We start from the raw sequence: 5,915 nt of genomic DNA on the forward strand, positions 1-5,915 counted from the left end.
CCCCTCCCCATGTCCTCAAGTCCATTCTCTACAACTGCGTCTTTATTCCTGTCCTGCCCCTAGGTTCATCAGAACCTTTTTTTTTTAGACTCCGTATATATGTGTTAGCATATGGTATTTGTTTTTCTCTTTGACTTACTTCACTCTTTATGACATCAGTACATGAAAGTCAGTATTAGTAAAACATTTGAGCTAAGGAAAGTGAAATTCTGCTTATAAAAATTGCTTTGGAACCTTGTAAAGTTCACATAGGTGATTACAATTAATACTCGAAGTTCCTGTATCATCTTGCATTGAACATGGAATCCCTTGTTCATCCATACAAATCATTAAGGCCTATATCAACACTGTGGAAATTTAGGACTATTTTTTGGTGGGGAGAGTCAGTAGACTAAAGAACTTACGGTTTTTCAACTAAAAACTATTTGATTTACTAGTTGCTCATATTTTCAATATTTTATTTTTCATTAGCTAAGCTAATGATTAGTAAAGCTAATGATCAGTAGCTAAAAGTTGTGTGCCTGTCATAAATAACCTATGCTATATTTGTTTACTTGAATTTATAATGTATTTCTAAGGGAAGGGTTTGGTTTTTGTTCTTTTACTTTCCTGATAAATTTGGCAGTATAAGTAATGGGTCTTCTATATCACATTAGCTACCATATAGCACTTTCTCCTGAATGTTACTGAACTATGAGCAAAACCAGGAAAAATAAATTGAAACAGATACCAATAACAGAATAGATTTATTCAATACATATCTAAGAATGGGATGCTCCAAATTGCTTTTTCTCTTCTGTAATGTTCTATCTCAATGATGGCTATGAGGTCTACATTTTTAGAAAAATTAAAATAGCATATGATTTAGTAATGACAGAGTTGCTGTTTACGTAACCCAGTGAAGACAGACGTGAAATAATGAAACTTCAGTCTTTTAATTAATGAGATGATGTATTCCAAAAGCAAAACCAGAGTTCACATGATAAATAGTTTTAAAAGGCTTCTTACTCAAAAAGCTCTCTGGCATAACAATCATGTCAGAATTAGAATAAAACCCTTAAATTACAGATATTTGTCAGTGTTGCTCAGCCACATAGCAAAAGGTAATTTAGAGGCAATGATAACACACTGCCAGTCTAGGATAGACCTTCAAATTTCTTTTTTGTCCAAAACGTTTAAGTCAAGACATATCGTCCACCTTATCTATTATGTATTACTTATTACTCCCCATGACATTATTTTACATAGAATAGAAATTTGTTATCCCCGTGCTTGTATTGGAGAAGCTTCCTCAAGGTGCTTTCAAGACTATTTCTCCTTGATTCCACAGTGCTTCTTTATGTATGTGATATGGGAAAAATATAACAATCATGCAAAAATGAGTTGTTTTGTCTTCAATGACTAGTGTTAACTAATTCATGCCCAGTTAGCCAGCCAGATGTCAGCACATATACTTGGCTGAAAATATTACACAGTTTTCTCCTCATCCACCTTTCCCACAGAGACTGTGTACAGCCATTGTCAAGTGTCTGTCATTCCTTAGAGGGAGACCGTTTTGAGGACACCTCCGTCCCTCGGATGTAATATTGACTTGGCTGGGAAGTTAGATAATGTTGATATTATTTTAATTTGTGGTTCATACAAATTTGTATAAAGCACTCAATTCTCAGAAGAGTCCATTCTTTTTCTAATCTTTCACTAATTTAGATTATTCATCTTCTAAGCCTTTCAATCTCAATTAATCTGTCAATGTAATTTACTCAGGCACAGTTTCCTAATAATTAGTCTAATTCTCTCATTTTTCTTCCATTTCTTTCCAGCAAAAAATACCACTTCCTCTTCAGAGCTTTCCTTTTCTCAGTCTCTGCAGAGCCCCAGTTGTATCATCTTCAGACTCCAATTCGCATTTTTGGTGTAACTCCAAAGTTTAATTCACTTGCCTAAATTTAGATCCCGAACATTGAAAACAATCTCTTCATTTATAACTGCCTTATGCAAGAGACTCCATCTTTATTTTGAACTGCATCCCAGAGATAAACTTTCTCAGAAACACTGACACAGTCAGTGCTCTGCCCAGACCCTCTCAGATCTCTTTTTTATCCTTTTTGAGCACCCCTCTCCCAGGTGAGCTATGCTTTTACCTCCACTAGCTCTCACCAACACTGTCTGTGGGAATCCTGCTACCCTCAAAAGGACTGTACCTGCTATTACAGCCTTGCTTGGCTTTTTTTTTCTTTCCAGTCTTGCTTCCCTCACCAATTTCTCCTGGGAGGACTTCACTAATAAATCACTTGCTCGGAGTCTGCTTCTGGGAATCCCAAACCAACTCACCTTGCAAAAATAATTACACATTGAAATCTCTATTTTCAAGATATGACTTACTCTACTCCGGTTCCTCATTCCAGATCAGTTCTGCTTCCAGCAGCAGCAGCAACAGGAAAAAAAAAAAAAAAAAAGCAAGAAACTTAGCACCTTTGAAATCTAATTACTATCCCATTTAGTGTAATTATATTTTTATTTGCTTTAAGTTAAAAACGCAAGCCAAAAGACACAAACTTAATTCCATTTATTTAGTACAGCAGTACAAGTACACTATGAGCCTTCAAGTATAATAAATCAGTCACTATTTTGTATTAAACTTTTTTCATATTACTATTCTTAGGAACTACCATGTTGCTACATACTATAAATTTATTAAATAAATCTTGATTTTGAATTTAACAATTTTTTAATTTAAAATTTTTTCAACTGTGCTGAGGTCCTGTGATTTTTAGACACGCTTATTAAAAGACTCACGCAACCAGACAAAAAGGGTGATATTTAAGGAAAACATTTTGGTTGCTCTCATTCCAACTAAATGACAAAGACAGGGACAGAAAAAAATCATGTGTGCACATCCCCAGATCCTATGGCCTCGTATAACCATCCTGGTTCTTTCAAACCATCCTTTCCCATCTTTTCCATTTTTTTAAATTAGCAATTCTCCCTTTTAATCATTCACTATTCCACCTACAACTCAAAACCCTAGAATAACAGTCTGTTGCAGATCAAGAGTAATTAACTCAGAATATTACAAAGAAATGTGGATCTAGAAGACAGAACATTGTAAAAAATCAAAATCATAGCATCTGTCATCATGGTTTCAGAAAATTTACAGTCACTTTAAAAGTATTGCTAAGGGTATTTCATAATATCTTTGTGATTTTTTACATTAACAGCATCAAAAATATATAATTGGTAACAGTTATAAAAAAATTATTAGTGTTGTGAAAATGGTTTTAACCTAGGCTAAAGTTATTAAGACCTCTTGCTCTTGGCCTCCAAACACTTGTAAACATTAGTGTTGCTAGTCCTCAAAACTTCAAACTGATATATAAATAAGTTAAAATTCTGCAAAATGTCCTACACTTATGGAAGTAGGGCCCAGCAATAGGAACAAAATTTGAATATCCACTTTCATTTTGTAAGTCTAAAAAAGAAGCTGACTGGTATGCGTTAAAGCCCAACACAGTGAGCTGATGATGGCAAAGAAATAAATTTCACGCTCTACCTTCTTTGTTAGGTAATTGCAAAAATAAATATGTCATGGTTCTTTCCATTCAGGAGATTAATTTAGTTGGCAAGAGAGACATGTATATAATAGGTTCAAATACAACATAAAACATCCTGTAATAGAAGCATAAACCAAACCCTGTGGAAACACAAAATAAAGTGCAGTTAATTCCAGACGAGGGTGGAAGAGTTTAAAAGAAGAGGTGACATTTGAGGTGGGCTGCAAAGCAATTATTTTCTCGTGATTGTTTTCACTCATCAGACTCTGAAAGCTTCTATTTTATTCCCTTTTGCATTGCCATCAGCAAGCAGATACCTGGCATACATAATAGGTGCTCTGGTGTATGTTGAATGAATTAGTGAATAAGATAACCATTGCTCTTCTTGTCAATATTTCCCAACATCCCTGTCGTCAGTCTCTCCTACCTCTAATCTTATTATTAATACTATTTCTTAAGTTATCTTCTTTGAGTAAAAACTGAGCATGAAATGCCTCTTCTGGGAAAAAAAGAAAAAAGAAAAACTTTCCAAAGACACAAAATCCATTTCAGGACTAAACAGTAAACACTGCCTTTTTTTCCATTTTTTTTTTCTGTTCGATTTAACAATAAACCCTTTCCACCAGCCAAAACAAAATTCTAGGTCTTCTGTAGGCATGTATTTTCACAAATTTGCTTCAAGTTCTCTCTCCTACATTCAGGAATCAACAATAACACAGCCTCAGAACCAAGTTCAACAGTTACAGCTACTATAAAGCTGAACTACATTTAAAATGCCTCAGTTTCTCTGCAATGCTGTAGCTTAGAAGTACTAAGAAATATATACCATGATTTCTGAATCAAAATAAATATTGGCTTACAATTTAGAGAACTTATGTAGAGTTCCTTGTTTAAAATAGGTTAAAATAACTTTAAGCTTTTATATATTGGGCTTAATTATGGATAGTCTGGCATGGGATCATTTGATTGACATAGGATGATACCAAATAACACACAATTCATTTATTATTTAAAAAAGAACATGAAAATTACTTCCAAAATTTACCTTTATGATTTTAAACCAAAATATGTGAATATTTATAAAGACCAAAACTTTTCTTTAAATGCTTTTTTAGAAAATGAAATGAAACTTTTATGTAACTCTAATGAAAGTAAACATGTTTAACAAGCCACAAGCAATATGCTCTTGTGTTCTTCAATTATAAACAGTTTGAACCATGCTTTTAAAAGAGTTTTATATATTGGAAAATTATGTAAAATGTTCCATCTTTTAAAGAAGAAAGCTGTGAAAGCTTCATGAAAATACAGCTAAACAGGGAGGACTGTATGGAAATAGAAAGAAAATCTTTATTAAAAATGGAAACTATAACATTTCTCTGAATAGAATATTGTAATATTCTATTGAATATTGTATATTCATAAATGTAATGCCTATTCAGGATAATTTGGGGCAATTTCACTTTGTTTTTATTGTTTCTATGTGGCTTTTGCATAATTGTGGAGTTTAACTATAATTCTAATATAATTTTTCCCAAAGACACACTTTATATCTTTCCTTATTACATCTGTAGCAAAATCATTTTCAGGAAACCAACTTCCTCTGTCTATTATTATATTATTCTTTACACCACTAAAAATGCCCTCCGTTTTAATCATTTTCAAATATTCTTTACTTTCTTCCCCTAGAATGGCAATATTCCATTAGCTGATGGCACAGGGGTTTTAGGTGCTTTTCAGAGTTTTGGCATCAGAAGTATCCTTAACCATGTTTATTAGGCCTTGGAGAGTGTTAATTTTCAGGTAGAAAGGGAGTTTTGAGCTTTCGTTAGGATGTTTCCCAAATGCTTTAATTTCAGATATAGTTTAGTATAATTATGGCTGCTTTAACCAGGGCCATTTGAGAAAAAGCACTGAGTAGCTGATAAATAAATGACCATTGTAACATAGTTTACCATCCCATATACCAAAGGGAAAACGTGTATTCTGTGATATTAACTATTGTAATTGCTAATGCATCAAAATTTAGGCAAATAAGTTCAAAGAATACCAAGTTCTTGAAATTGTAAGCATTCTTTGAATCTGAATAAAAATTGCAGCAATATTTAATATGGTGGGCCCTGGAGTGGAGTGAATAAAAAAATGAAAAGCCATCTATTTTACGGTTGGTAGTGTATATATGTCCATGCCTCTCTCTCGCTTTGTCACAGCTTACCCTTCCCCCTCCCCATATCCTCAAGTCCATTCTCTAGTAGGTCTAGTGGGAAGCAGCCGAATAGCACAGGGAGATCAGCTCTGTGCTGTGTGACCACCTAGAGGGGTGGGATAGGGAGGGTGGGAGGGAGGGAGACGCAAGAGGGAAGAGAT

This window comes from Tursiops truncatus, chromosome 18 (assembly GCF_011762595.2).
Source record: "Tursiops truncatus isolate mTurTru1 chromosome 18, mTurTru1.mat.Y, whole genome shotgun sequence".
Classification (NCBI taxonomy): Eukaryota; Metazoa; Chordata; class Mammalia; order Artiodactyla; family Delphinidae; genus Tursiops; species Tursiops truncatus.